Source organism: Narcine bancroftii, chromosome 2 (assembly GCF_036971445.1).
Source record: "Narcine bancroftii isolate sNarBan1 chromosome 2, sNarBan1.hap1, whole genome shotgun sequence".
NCBI lineage: Eukaryota > Metazoa > Chordata > Chondrichthyes > Torpediniformes > Narcinidae > Narcine > Narcine bancroftii.
The window spans coordinates 340530312-340546655 of NC_091470.1; the positions used below are offsets into that span (position 1 = coordinate 340530312).

Consider the following 16344-nt stretch of genomic DNA (forward strand, 5'->3'; position numbering starts at 1 on the left):
TATTACAATTATCAGACAATTATCAAGGTTGGCACCCACCCACAATTCTTACTTTCTTTTTAAAATATTTTATTGATTTTACTAAAGATCTTATAATAATAATACAATACAATAAAATGATATGAACAGTTACACATAATTTTATCAGAAACAAACGTAAATTGTAAAACATATCCATAATTCGTAATCCAGATAGTAATTTTTTTTTAAATAAAAAGGGAAAATCCTTTATTCTGCAATCCTTTTGTTTTAAGCAAATCAATTATAGAACAAATCAGGTTAGATTAACTCAGATTAGGGAGTGAAGTTCCTTTAACAATAAAAAGTAGAACTCCTCAAGTCAGAAAAATAATAAAAGGAAGTAACTTATCAAGAATAATTTATACCTAAATTCCATCCTATGACTGGACAAGTTATATTACTCTATAATGTTAAAGATTTGTATGGAGGCATTGAATAGAAGCTCTTAAAAAAAAAATGGCAACCTTGACCAGAAATTCTGGCAAGGTGTTACAGGATTATAAGTGGCCATGACCTGTTTTTCATATGTGCTTACATCTCTCAGTGCTTGCTGGAAAACGTAAATCATGGTTAATTTTTCACAGGAGACTGAAGCTGAGTACTGCCTCCTGTTACCATCATTTTGATATTAGTTAATTTAGCACATCCTATAGACTAAATTTAGGTCGTGATTATCTTGGCAACTTGTTAACTAAATCTAGTATTTCTTCCCATCATCAAATTATAATCACTCCACAAGCAGCTACTATTTTGTTCAGAAGATCCCAAGTCAATGTGTGACGAGTCTGATCCTGTCCTAATCTTGGATCTGACCAATCAGAAATGCTGTCTAATTTTCTTCTCTTCCTAATCCAGGAAGAGACCACTTGTAATCTCTTGACTGTTACAAAACTGAGGTGAGCTAAATTCAGAAGAGATAAACTGATTGCAAAATTGCTCTGCCTTTACAATGGACCATGTCTGAAAGTTAGATGATGGCTATAAATACATCATGTCTCAGATCCATGTTGAATCATTTACTCGCAGCAGAACCTTTGGAGAAGCAGATTGCTTGCAGTTTATGCGGGTTACCTTGAAGTGGAGAAACATGTTGTGAGTCATTTGGGACAAGTTCTGAAAGCACATCCCTCTAGTTCAGGAGTGGGTAACTTTTCACCATGCATGGCCACACTGATGCTACCATAAATGAAGTAGATACTGAAACACAGGGATTATGTAATTTAAGTTTTTGATGTCTCTGCTTGAAGTATGTAATGCACAATATATGAACGTAACCAATAATAATTTATCAAAAAACAATCCACAGAAAAATTCAAGCAACGAGATCAACCATATTCCTTCCAAAAAACTGATGATGCATTTCAGGTCAGAGAAGGAATCTCCAAATCTGCATTTTATCCAGATTTCCCACTTCTATTTTATTTCTCTGTACTTTAAGGTGTGTTTTGAACTACAAGTATGTGAGGTAAATCCCATTTCTGAGTGAACATAATTTGCTTTGTGCTAAATGAAGTTTGCTTGCAGCTGGAGTCAGATGAAGGAACATTGCAGCATTTCACACATGAACATCTGGCTTTGAGCTGCTCACAGGAGAGGGGGAAGTGGGGAGAAGGGGCACTTGGGAGCGGGAAGAGGTGGCAGCTCAGGAGTGAGGAGAATGGTGAGGGGGGGTGGCTAAGGGGGGTGGGGAGACGGGGCAGCTCAGGGGAGTGGGGAGAGAGAGCAGCACAGGAGAGTGGGGAGAGGGGTTGGATGGTGGCGGCTCAGGGAAGGGAAGGGAAAAGGGGAGGGTGGTGGCGGTTCAAGGGAGGAGAAGGGAGGGGCCCTTCAGGGTTGCTCTAAAAGGTTCATCTGGCTCCACATTCACTGGTGGATGAGTGGCCTGGGACCAAAAGCAGGACAGATGGCCACTAATGCACAGCTTGTCTCAGGCTCATCTTGAGGGTGATGCATGTTCCTCGGAGTGCCAGGGTGAGATATTTTTCCTGGGGCAGAAAGTGATGTGGTTGATGATTGATTGCTGGTTGCCCGGTTCACGACCCCGAAGGAACCGGCAACATTTATAGAGCCACAAAATATTTCCTTTGCTCAGTGGTGTTTAATCCACACGCAGGCCCTGAGGCCCACCGATGACAAAGGCTGACAGTTTAGTGTGGCGAATGGTGCATGTTGGAGCGGCAGAAGGTGTATTGGATTGCAGGCTGGATAAATTTGGATTGCTCACTCCTGCTCTAGTTTAATGTGTGAAAATCAAAGAAACTAGTTGCAATATTCATGAGAATGAAGGCAGGTTACGTTCAAGAGTAAACCTCACCACCTACTTTCAGTTCTTTTGATTTACTGTCACCTTGGAGTCAGGGGTTGTAGATTAAACCACTTTATTAGGATATTAAGTTTATGTATCAAACACATCCCAGTAGTCTATGATTCATGTTGAATAGTGCACACTGTTACTCAGGAGTCAGGAGACATTATTAACCAGGAACAAGAGCATGAGTGGGATCAATGATGAAAGGAGTTATTGTAGTATTATAATCGTTCACTGGTACTCCAATCCCTGAAACAAGAACATAAATGTAATTGTTGCTAATCGGGATCATTATAGCATGAGCAATAAGATGGTGCTGATAGGAGATCCCTGCCCTTGACTTTGGTACATAGGAGCACTGACTTGGCCCATGGCTCAGAGTGGATAAGCTGCCTCTGAGCTGGCCAGGGAGAGAGCTCTGGCTGCTTACCGTTGAGATGTGACACTCCCAACTGCACCTTGGTGAATGGCGTCTCACTAGGAATTGGCAGCACCTGGGCATAGTGCCCAGATTTGTGGCATAAAATCAGCCATAGAATCATAGATACGGCATAAAAAAGTTAAAGAAACACAGGAGCTGTAAACTCAAAATAGATATAATGGAAAACTATAATAGAAGAAACAATATAAAGATAGTGGGCCTTAAGGAAGATGAAGAAGGCAAAAATATGAAAGAATTTATAAAAGAATGGATCCCCAGGGTCCTAGGAAGGCCAGAATTACAGGAAGGAATGGAAATAGAAAGGGCACACAGAACATTAACCCCCAAAAACACAACCACAACAAAAACCAAGATCCATTCTAGTAAAATTCCTAAGATATACAACAAGAGAAAATATATTGGAGAAGGCAATGAAAAAAATAAGAGAAGACAAAAAAACCACTGGAATACAAAGGTCAAAATTTTATTTTCTACCCAGATATAAGTTTTGAACTCCTGAAGAAGTGGAAGGAGTTTAACGCAGCAAAATTGACCCTATGGAAAAAAAGGTTATAAATTTATGTTAAAATATCCAGCGGTGCTTAACATAGTTATCCCGGGGCAGCAAAGCAAACTGTTCTCGGATCCAGAAAAGGCATGAAAATTTGTAGCACACCTACAAAACAGAGAGACAGATGAAGAGATGTAACAAGAACAAAAATGACAACAAACTATATATAAAGAAGAATAAAGTATGTAAGAACTAAGAAGGGAAAGAAAGGGAAGAAGGAAAGTAAGGAGGGAATTAAGAGAGTGAGCTTTGTTATATATGAAGATTAAAATCTTTTCTGGGGGGGCTGGGTGGGGAAGAATAACAGTCATTGCGAAATCAGTTGACGCTTGCAAAAGGGTTCACAAATCCAAATGGAGAGGGGAGGTATGGTTGCCCAACAAGGAACAAAGGGCAACTCAGAGAGGGGAGGGACTATTGGGGTTAAAGGAATTTTAGATTTGGGAATAGTGGAAATATTTTATGTTTTAGAAATGTTGTCTTACAATGTGTTTAAAAAAAAAACCAGAAATGGATAAGAAGGGAAGGTGGTGATGAGGAAACGGAAAGGAAAGATAAACAAAGTATGAAATGGCCATGTTGAACTATATGACTTTAAATATTAATGGAATACATAACCAAATCAAAAGAAAGAAGCTGTTAAATTTACTGAAGAAAGAAAAAATTGATATAGCATTCGTGCAAGAAACACATCTAACTGAAGTGGAACACAAGAAATTAAAGAGAGATTGGATAGGACATGTAACAGCAGCATCATATAATTCAAAGGCCAGAGGAGTAGCTATATTAATCAATAAAATTGTACCAATCAAAATAGAAGAGGAAATAATAGATCCAGCAGGGAGGTATGTAATGATAAAATGTCAGATATATTCAGAATTTTGGAATTTACTCAATGAAGAAGATCAAAAATTTATGCAAGATATCTCTTTGAAGATCGCAGATACGCAAGGAATATACTAATAGGAGGGGATTTTAATCTTAATTTGGACTCAAACATGGATAAAACTGGAAAAAAGACTAACGGAAAGAACAAAGTAACCAAATTTATAATTAAATCGATGCAGGAAATGCAACTTTTGGATATATGGAGGAAACAACACCCAAAGGAAAAGGAATATTCATATTATTCGGGTAGACATAAAACATACTCAAGGATAGACCTATTCCTGTTATCAGCCCACATTCAAAGAAGAGTTAAGAAAACGGAATATAAAGCTAGATTGTTATCGGATCACTCACTCCTGTTATTGGCAATAGAGCTGGAGGACATCCCACTGAGAATGTATAGATGGAGATTTAACTCAATGCTACTTAAAAGACAGGATCTTAGAGAATTCACTGAGCGACAAATTAAAATGTACTTTGAAATAAATATGGAATCAGTGAAAGATAAGTTTATACTATGGGATGCAATGAAAGCATTCATCAGAGGAGAGATAATCAGTTATGTAACTAAGATGAAGAAGGACTACAATCAAGAAATAGAACAGTTGGAAAGGGAAATAACAAATACAGAAAAAGAATTAGCAATAAAGGAAGATACAGCTAAAAGAAGAGAATTGACAGACAAAAAAATAAAATATGAAACACTACAAACATATAAAGTGGAGAAGAACATAATGAAGACAAAACAGAAGTATTATGAGCTAGGAGAAAAAACGCACAAAATACTAGCGTGGCAGCTTAAGACAGAACAAACTAAAAGAACGGTATTGGTATCAAGGAAAAAGAACAAACAAATTACATATAATCCAACGGAGATCAACGAAAATTTCAGGGAATTCTATGAACAACTATATCAAACTGAAAACGAAGGGAAAGAAGACAAAATAGATGAATTTCTAACTAAAATTGAACTACCAAAATTGCAAATAGGGGAGCAAAATAAATTAATAAAACCATTTTTAATAGAAGAAATACAGGAGATATTAAAAAAAACTACCAAACAATAAAACATCGGCAGAGGATGGACTCCCAATAGAATTCTATAAAACATTTAAAGACTTATTAATTCCTCCTCTCCTGGAGGTAATGAACCAGAATGAAAAAACACAAAATGTACCAGATTCATGCAAAACAGCAATAATTACAGTAATACCAAAGACGGGGAAAGATCCACTAACACCAGCATCGTATAGACCAATATCTCTACTTAACACAGATTATAAGATATTAGCTAAACTATTAGCAAACAGATTGGCCGACTGTGTACCAAAAATAGTAAAACTAGATCAAACTGGATTTATTAAAAAAAGACAAACAACGGACAATATCTGTAAATTCATTAACTTAATCCAAGCAGTACAAGGAAACAAAACTCCAACAGTAGCGGTTGCTTTAGATGTAGAGAAAGACTTTGACAGAGTAGAATGGAATTATTTATTCAAAATACTACAAAAATTCAACCTATCAGAGAAATATATTAATTGGATTAAAGCATTATATAAGGGACCATTGGCAAAAGTGACAGTAAATGGATATATATCAAACCAATTTAAATTAAGCAGATCAACAAGGCAGGGATGTCCACTATCTCCCTCACTGTTCGCGTTAGCTATAGAACCACTAGCAGAACTGATAAGAACAGAAAATAAAATAAGAGGGATAAAAATAAGAGAAGGAATATAAAATCAGTCTATTTGCAGATGACATTATAATATACTTAACAGAACCAGAAATATCAATAAAAGAATTACATAAGAAATTGAAGGAATATGGAGAAGTATCGGGGTACAAGATCAATGCAAATAAATGTGAAGCAATGCCAATGAATAATGCGGATTTCACAAAGTTTAAGAAAGAATCACCATTTAGATGGCAAACACAAGCAATTTGATACCTAGGTATACAACTAAATAATAATCTCGGCCATCTATATAAACCAAATTATCAGCCATTAATGAAAAAAATTGCAAGATGTCTTAGAGCACTGGAAAGACTTACCACTAACACTGATAGGAAGGATAAACTGTATTAAAATGAACATCTTCCCAAGGATACAATACCTATTTCAATCATTACCAATTCACCTAACAGAGAAATTCTTCAAGGAACTAAAGAAAATAATAAGGAAATTCTTACGGAAATGGGGGAAACAGAATAGCACTAGATAAATTAACAGAATAGTACAAACAGGAGGCTTACAACTACCAAACTTTAAGAATTATTATAGAGCAGCACAATTAAGATACCTATCAGATTTTTATCAAACAAGGGAAATACCAGATTGGACCAGATTAGAACTAGATAAAATAGGGGAGAAGATACCTGAACATACACTATATAAGTGGGATGAAAAATTGGTGCAACATAGGTATTCACCAGTATTGCACCATCTGCTCAACATTTCAAAGAAGATTCACATAGAAAGGAATAAAATAAATTACCAACGACCAAAATTAATATTGACACAAAATCAACTAATCCCTTTCACAATAGATAACCTTTCCTTCAGAGAATGGGAGAGAAAAGGGATCAAAATTATAGAAAATTGTTTTTCAGGAAATAAATTATTATCTTTTGAACAAATGAAGGACAAATATAATATAACTCACAATACAATGTTTGCATACCACCAACTGAAAACCTACTTGAAGGACAAATTGGGAAACAGTCTGAGGTTACCAGAAAGAAGCAATTTTGAATATGTGATTACAGACACAATGATAATTTAAAAATTTATAACAAACATGTACATCAAACTGCAAGAAAAGGAGAATGAAGAAACAAACGGTAAACCTAAACAAAAATGGGAACAAGATCTAAACATAAAGATAAAGAATGAAACATGGGAAAAGCTATGCTCCGGAACTATGAGAAATACAATAAACACGAGGTTACGCATGATACAATATAATTGGTTACATAGGCTATACATCACTCCCCAAAAGTTAAATAAATGGGACCCAACAGTATCAGACAGATGTTTTCGCTGTAAAAAGGAAATGAGAACAACAATACATGCTATTTGGGCATGTGAGAAAGTGAAAAAATTTTGAGACAATCTAAACCAGATATTAAATAAAATCACAAAAAGTAATATGCTAAACAACCCAGAGATCTTCCTTCTAAGTAATATAAGAAATAAAGAATTTGGACTCGATTTGGATGGAGCACAAAAAAGATTTATTATGATAGCCCAGCTGTAGCAAAAAAATGTATTATGTCAACCTGGAAATGAGAAGACAACTTGAGAATACAACAATGGTACATAGAAATAAATAAATGTATTCCATTAGAAAAAATAACATATAATTTAAGAAATAACATCACAATATTCGAACAAATATGTGAACCATACCAGAAACACAATAGAGAAATCCTATCATGGACCTCCACACCTAAAATGACAGAAGGAGAAGACAACGAAATGAACTGACTCAGTATGTAAAAGACAAAATTTTCTTGTTTATTTTTATTAAGTGACGACATTGTTTAATGGGTTTAATGTATCATATAGATTGAACTTTGAATAAATGGGAAGGGGGGTGAGGGAGGGAGGGAATGGAGGGGGGAAAACAGGACAAAACGACACTATATATATTCAAGAGAAAAATGTCTGTATGTATTTTGGTCAGTATGGTTTATAGTGTAAAAAATAGGACTAAGCAGTGGAAACTACAAATTCATGGCCGTCAACATCTCTGAAGATCTGCCCTGGAACTTCCATTCAATTCAGTCATGAAGAAGGCTCGCAAATGGTTATACCGTGAGGAGTTTGAAGAGATTTGGTTTGTCACCAAAGAATCTTGCAGATGTTTAAGGTATACCGTGGAGAGTATTCTGACCATTTACATCACTGATATGGAGGTGCCAATGCACAAGACATCATGGCCCAAGTTTTCACTCCATCAGTTTTCACTCCATCAATGACATCTACAAGAAGTGGTGTCTCAAGAAAGCAGCCTCTATCCTCATGGACCTTCAACATCCAGCCATGCCCTCTTCACTCAACTGCCATCAGGAAGGAGGCACAGCAGCCAGAAGACGAACACCCAGTGGCACAAAAACAGCTTCTTTCCCTTGGTCTTTAGATTTGCAAACTGAAAATGAACCACAGGCACTACCTCATTTTCTCTTCTTTTTGCACTAATGTATTTATTTGCTCCTGTAAAGTTTCTGCAAAACCACAGATTTCATAATGTGTTCATGGCAATAAATTCTGATTCTGATTCTGAATTGAGGTAGAGGGAAATTTAGTGAAACACCAAAGTCTGACGTTAGTAAAAATGTACAGAAATGTTGGAGGAACTCAGCCAGTCTTGCAGCGGCCATAGGAGGTAAAGCTATATTACCGATGTTTTGGGCCTGAGCCCTTGTATCTTTACCTCCTTTGAACCCTGCAAGACCAGCTGAGTTCCTCCAGCATTTCTGTGCATTTTTACTATAGGAAAATGTTAAACAGGTTATGAGCATTGGAGAATAAGGGGAGATTTGATAGACGTGCAAAATTATGATGGTAAATGCAATCAGACTTTTCCCACTGAAACTGGGTGAGATAAGGACTAGAGGACGTGGGTTAAAGATGAAAGGTAAAATGTTTAAAGGGATCCATTAGAAGAATCTCTTTCACTCCGAGAGTGGTCAGGATGTGGAATGAGATGCCAGCTGGTGTGGCGGGCTCAATTTTGATATTTAAGACAAATTTGGATGAAAAGAGTCTGGAAAAACAACCAACTGAAAAACCTCACAAAGATCAGCGTGTACAGAGCCGTTGTCATACCCACACTCCTGTTCGGCTCCGAATCATGGGTCCTCTACCGGCATCACCTACGGCTCCTAGAACGCTTCCACCAGCGTTGTCTCCGCTCCATCCTCAACATTCATTGGAGTGACTTCATCCCTAACATCGAAGTACTCGAGATGGCAGAGGCCGACAGCATCGAGTCCACGCTGCTGAAGATCCAGCTGCGCTGGGTGGGTCACGTCTCCAGAATGGAGGACCATCGCCTTCCCAAGATCGTGTTATATGGCGAGCTCTCCACTGGCCACCGTGACAGAGGTGCACCAAAGAAGAGGTACAAGGACTGCCTAAAGAAATCTCTTGGTGCCTGCCACATTGACCACCACCAGTGGGCTGATATCACCTCAAACTGTGCATCTTGGCGCCTCACAGTTTGGCGGGCAGCAACCTCCTTTGAAGAAGACCGCAGAGCCCACCTCACTGACAAAAGACAAAGGAGGAAAAACCCAACACCCAACCCCAACCAACCAATTTTGCCCTGCAACCGCTGCAACCGCGTCTGCCTGTCCCGCATCGGACTTGTCAGCCACAATCGAGCCTGCAGCTGACGTGGACTTTTACCCCCTCCATAAATCTTCGTCCGCGAAGCCAAGCCAAAGAAAAAAAAGAAGAGGATGGGTTCATGGATGGGAGGGGTATGGAGGACTATGGTTGGGTACATGTCAATGGACTAGGCAAAATAATGGTTCCGCACAGACTAGACAGAGCCAAAGGGACTGTTTCTGTATTGAAGTGTAGTTTTCAATACTCCTATGGTTCTTGCAGCCACTCAGGGGTGGCCAACATTTTAATTTTTAATATAGAGATGGAGCACATTTACAGGCCATTTTGGCCCACGAATCAATGCCACCCAACTGACCAAAACCTCCGGTATGTACTTATGGGCTGAAATGGCCTATTACCATGCTGTATGTATAAATTGAAAGGTTGCCCTCCCCTACTTTCTATATCAAATTGCCACCGCCTTACTTGAAACACATGCTTGACATGTTAGTTGAGGGCATCAGGATATTGTGGATCTAAATGAAGAAGGAAACTCGAGGTTTAATTACTTTACTAATGTATGAGAAAGAAGTGGAGAGAGCAGGCTGAATTAGAAAAAAATTAGGGACAGAAAGAGAAATTTTTAAAAATCAAATTAAAACATAAGAGAAAAAATATGTATGAGAAAGTAAGAACATTGCAAATATTTAAAATTTGTTACTTAAAATTTTCATAATTAACTCAGCAGACACAGGATTGAACATCACACTCACGATAATTCTCAATGGTGTGTTGCCTCAACCCACGTCTCGTGATCTGATGTGTCATATTTTTCCTCTCTCTGTATTTAATTTTACTGTAATTCACTCCATTTCTTTCCCATGTGTCAGTTAATCAAAAATACTGTGGGTTCCCATTTTAATTTAGATCCACGAGGCCCTGCTGCTCTCCATTTAAACTTATACTGGTCAACAAATTTTTTTCAAAAGGTTTGTCCCTTAAAGTAAGGTTTGATTATGATAGATAACTTCAAGCTGAACACAAAGATAGTTTCAGATTTAATGTATCAAGTAGGAAGTTGAAGAAACAATAAATTAACTTTTATTGAATTTAGCATGTTTAATCTCGTAATAATGCTGACACATTGCTTTATTTTAACTGACCTAAAAATGTTTTGCCATTGATTTTCGTCTATACTCAGCATTAGATACCTCTCATGTCAATGTCCTACAATAGTCAGCCAGCATTGATGGATCCCAGTTGCCTGCTTTTCCATGGGCACAATGTCCTGGTGAAACCTTTCACCATGTTCGTCACTGACTACACCAAGACCATCAGAGAAGCGAATGCAAAAAATAAATTTTCAATGATAAGTTGCACTTTATAGTTTTGTATACTTGAAGTACGTTGTCAATCAGATGGAGTAGTTTATATGTAGCTTAAAATTATATCTAAAATACACTATGTGATAGGAAACTTGACTCTGCCAGTCTCGCCCTCACCCTTCGCCTTTCCTTACTCTTTGATGGTCCCTCAATCTTGACAATGTCATTTTCCATTCTAGTTCTGTGGGTTCAAGGTGACTGTTGAGACCAAACAAGCATTGGGAGTAGGAAATGGCTCCTCTCTCCTTTGAGCCTACTCCACCATTTAACAAGATCTCTGCTCATCTGATTATAATGTACAGCGAAACCCCCTGGTATCCGGCACCTCTGGGGATTGATAAATGCCGGATAAGTGAATTTTATGGTTGCTTGAGACTGCGTGTTACATGGATTGGTGAACTAACGGTGAGGTGTGTCAATTTTAAACCCATAATTTTTATCTATTTATTTTCCGCAATATTATTGCTGGTTGCTTGAGACTGGCGATTGCTTGAATTCCAGATAACAGAGGTTTTACTGAATCCAGAAAGCCTTTCACACAAAATAATATTTAACTGTTATGGATGAAATATCAATTTATTGTTAAAAATATTTGAAATATTCAAAGGCACTATTCCCACTGAGAAATGAAAAAATTCTAAACACACCACCCTCTGAGAGGAAAAAATGCCTCATGGGTGTTAATTGGATATCGATGAGACACAGGAGAGAGGAAAGGTGAGAATTGACTGTGGGAGGGGAGGGGTTGTTTTGGGCTCTGCAGAAGAAGAGCTGGGGGAAAGAAGACAGAAGGAAAATGGGAAGAGACAGAGCGACAGAGCTAGTAAAAAGAGGGGGCAAACAGAAAGTGGAGAAGTTGATGCCGTCTGGTTGGAGGGTGTCCAGACGGAGTATGAGATGTTGTTCGTCTAATTTGCAGATTGACTCAGCCTGGAAGTGCATGAGACCATGGACAGACTAGTTGCTATTTCACTCCAAGCTGCTTCCAAACTGCTAATATCCATCCTTAAATATGGACAGATAATAGTTCACCAATGCCTTTATAGTGAAGCATTGCCTCCTGACTTTTAGATTAAATTTCTCTAACAACAACATTCTGGTAACTTTCCACATTATAGTAATTTGCAGATTGTTGCAATTTTCCTCAAATGAGAATCAGGATTTATTGTCGTGAACAAGTCATGACATGTTTAGCGGCAGCGACATAGAGCAAATATACATATTGTAACCATCTTATAACATTACTATAAAAAATAAGATAATAATACCAATAATAGGGCATGAAAAATAAGATAATAATACCAATAATAGGGCACGAAAAATAAGGCAGCGTCTTTGGTTCACTGATTATTCAGGAATCTGATGACAGCGGGGATGAACCTGTCCTTGTGTCACTGAGTGCTCGTCTTTAGGCTTCTGATGGTAGCAGAGTGAAAAGGGCATGGCCTGGGTGGTGGGGGGCTTTGAGGATAGAGGCTGCTTTATTAAGCCACCACCTCCTCCATGGAGTGAAGGCTGGTGCCTGAAATGTCGCAGGCCGAATTAACAACTCCCTGGAGTTTATTCTTGTACTGAGAGTTGGCGTCTCCATACCAGGCAGTAATGCAACCAGCCAAAATGCTCTCCACAGTACACCTATATAAGTTTATGAGAGTCCTCAGTGACATACCAAGTCACCTCAGACACCTCAGAAAGTATATCGGCTGGCAAGCCTCCTTTGTGATTGCATCAATGTGGAGGCTCTAGGACAGATCCTCAGAGATGTTGAGACCCAGGGATTTGAAAGTTCTTGACCCTCTCCACTACTGAGCCCTCAATGAGGACTGGGTCGTGTTACCCTGACATCCTCCTGTAGTCCACAATCATCTCCTTGATTTTGCTGACGTAGAATGCAAGGATTTTGTCGTTACCATTTAACGAGCTGATCTCTCTCCTTCCTGAACGTTTCCTCTTTGCCGTTTGTGATTCTACCAACAACTGTGGTGTCATCGACAAATTTGTAGATGGCATTGTAATTGTGCCTGGCCACGCAGTCATGGGTATATAACAAGTAGAGCAGTGGGCAAAGCACACATCCTTGAGGTACACCTGTGTTGATGATCAGTGAGGAGGAGACGTTGTTTCCAATTCGTACTGACTATTTGTACTTAACCTATCTTTATCCCCTTTTTTTGTTTTTTATATTTTATTTATAGATTTTCCAACTCAAACTCAAACAATTTCCAGTAATGATTCACAAATGACAGTTATCCATTATATATAAAATTCGCCATAGAGTTTGAGTCATTTCACCCTCCTCTCTCTCCTCACTCAACAGAACACAATTACACACAACATATAAGACACTCACAACAAAGGTAGGGAACACAGCAGGGATTTGTCTCGGCCCAACGGCCGGCACCTAGGTTGTTACATTTTTCTTGATTTTACTTGATTGGATTGAAATGGACACACCACCCCTCCCTCAGTAGAAGGATAGACAGGGAAGGCAGGGCAATGAGATACGCAGATCCACTCTATAACGGAGCTCCTCTGAAATTTTAATATGGTTGCCAAATTTATAGAAAAAAGTTATATTTTTCCCTTAAATTATAGGTAATTGTGTTCCCCTGGAGAAAATTGCAATGCCCAAGTGAGGGTCAGATTTCCAGGTAACTGCTGTGCACTTCCTGGCCACTGCCAATGCGATAATTACAAATTGGATTTGGAAATTGGACAGCTTCATCGTAAGCCTTACGTCCATCATATTTCCCAATAGGAACTGCTCTGGGTCCTGTGGAAATTCTTTACATATTACTTTTTTCTAGGGCTTGGCCTAGTTCCACCCAGAAGGGTCTCACCTTAATACATGTCCAGGTTGCATGCACAAAGGTTCCTGTCGTAATGCCACATCTAAAGCATTAGTCTGAAATTTCTGGTTTAGCCTTATTCGATTTTTGCGGTGTCAAATATAGGTGGTGGAGAAAGTTATACTACACCAGCCTATGCCATGCATTAATAATCGCAGTCATGCTGTTCCTACACAGATCTGACCAGCACCTTTGCCTTGATCTGTTAAGGCCCAGTTTAGGGACTTCCATTTGGGGTAAGAAATACATCGCTGAAATGAACTTCCCTGTGTTCCCCTTTAGAATCAGATTCTCTATGTCACTGCACATCGGTAAGGTCGTGAATGGACCTAATTTGTCCCTCAAGAAAGATCTTACCTGAAGGTAGCAGAGCAATGTTTTATTTGACAAGTCATATTTATTTCTGAGTTGCTCAAATGACACTAGTTGCTGTGCTCATAACAGTCCTGACCCTCTTTCAGCATGAGGTGTCCAGGATCTTGTCCACTGTCAATGTGACTAATCTTTTCAGAGTCAGGGACGTTTTTGTGGACAGCCCCACATTAGACCCTACATATTGATTATTTTTGTTCCACATAGAAATTATGTTTTTTAATATGGGGCTGACTTTTTTTTAACCAGATAATAATTTAGTATCTCACTTGTAAATAAAGATTCCTACCACCTTTTCACCCACCATGTGCAGAGCAATTTGTGCCCAGGATGGTACACCTCCCCCCTCAATTACTGAGGCAATATGCCTCAACTGAGCTGCCCAATAATATTTCTTAAAGTCTGGTAACCTTAAGCCACCCAGACTAAATGCCCAAGTTAGTTTTACCTTTATCCCTTTCTTATGAAATCTTCCCACATTATTTTTGTATCCATCTTGCTGACTTCAGAAAAATTAGTAACCACACTAAAACTTGAAATGTTATCATGTTGAATGAAACCCTTTGCTTTCTTTTTCCCTTTTGCTCACAGATCTAGAATGTGGTTCTTGTCCAATGTCTTTTGCAAGTTCATTTATACACTATACTTATCAAGAAACGATTCATCTGTTTATTTTTAGGAAACTGAGGAAAATATATATCCTGGTAGTAAGAGCAATGTACCAACTTTTGAAAAATATTTCAACCATATTGATCATTCAAAACTCTTATAACAGTTAATTCCTTTATTTAAGAAGAATTTATCCTGAAGATGTTAGTCACACCTTACAATATTCAAGAACTATTCACTCATTACACTGGTGCTCACTGATCATAAGAAAAGGAAAAATATGGCAGTGCTGTTCTAGCTGTTGTGACAGTAGCACTGCCGCTAGTGCAGACCTGTGGAGAGCAGGGAATGAGACCCAGTGCTTCGTGTGAGGTCCAACTGCACAGTACGATTGCTGTACAGGCATTGAAGGAGCTAGCGCTGTTTATTTAAAAATCCCACGACTGCGGGGTCTGGGCCCAAGATTATGGTGCCCACAATAGGTTGCAGACTCTGGGGAAGCAGAGGAGTGATGCAGGGGCACCAGAAAATGGGGAGATTACTCCCCCCAATCCCGTTTGAGAAGGAAATGCAGAAGAGATTACCCTACAGGACAGTGACCATGGCGACAGACCAGTAAAGGGCTCTGTGGCTGAAGAACAGGCAGTGGGCTGTTGGTGACTCGAGGCGAGGAACTCACGCAGGCTGCTGGAAACTGCGATCAAAGGGCTCACACTAGTCTGCGGACTGCTGGACACTGGCTCGAGACTGGCTGAAGGGGTACTAGGCATCGGAATTGGGATGCGAGAGGGGGCTGGTGGCTTCCTGATCGTGTCAGAGATTTGCATCTGGACCTCGAGTTGCTGATCATTTGGAATGAAGGCTGTGTGCCTATGAATGCTACGGGGGTGCTGGAAGCTAATCCATGGACACTCAGTTACTCTGGTGGACTCTCTCTTGCTTCTCTTTATCTGACTGTAAGGGTCACTGTTGATAGCAAATTTTTGTCTGCCTTATGGTAGACATTAAAAATATTAAATATAAATTTAAATTTGGATCACCCCACGGTAACAGGCCCTTTCGGCCCACGGACCTGGTGCCGCCTAATTACATCCAATTGACCTGCAACCCAGGATGTCTTCTTTTGAAAGTTGGAAGGAAACCAGAGCACCTGGAGGAAACCTATGCGGACATGGGGAGAATGTACAAACTCCTTACAGACAGCACCGGATTCAAACCCGAGATGCTTGCACTGTAACAGCGTTGCACTAACTGCTACGCTAACTGTGCCGGCCCCATATTGTCATGTTTTATTAATTTTGAAGCTTCATTAACTTCTCTGCCACTATTAACTCAAACGTAAAAATTGATATCCTCTTATTTAAATGCATCCGTAACTCAATCACATCCTCCAGCTCGATAATCCTCCCAGTACTTTGCATTGCTATGACACAGGTCCCTTGTGCACTCCTTACTTCCTTTGCTTACCATTGCTGTCTGTGCATTCAGCTGTCTAGCCTTTAAGCTCTGGAATTTCCTGCTTCAACCTACGCATTTCCCCTGCACTTGATTTTTTTTTAAAGATGCTCTTTCAAGCCTA

General features: G+C 39.0%; 1 protein-coding gene across 9 annotated transcripts in view; it reads left to right on the plus strand.

Annotated features, from left to right (window-relative positions):
- The window catches only part of LOC138755727 (1-phosphatidylinositol 4,5-bisphosphate phosphodiesterase gamma-1-like), a 288265-nt gene that overhangs the window by 116947 nt on the left and 154974 nt on the right, over positions 1-16344 (plus strand). The window lies entirely within an intron of this gene.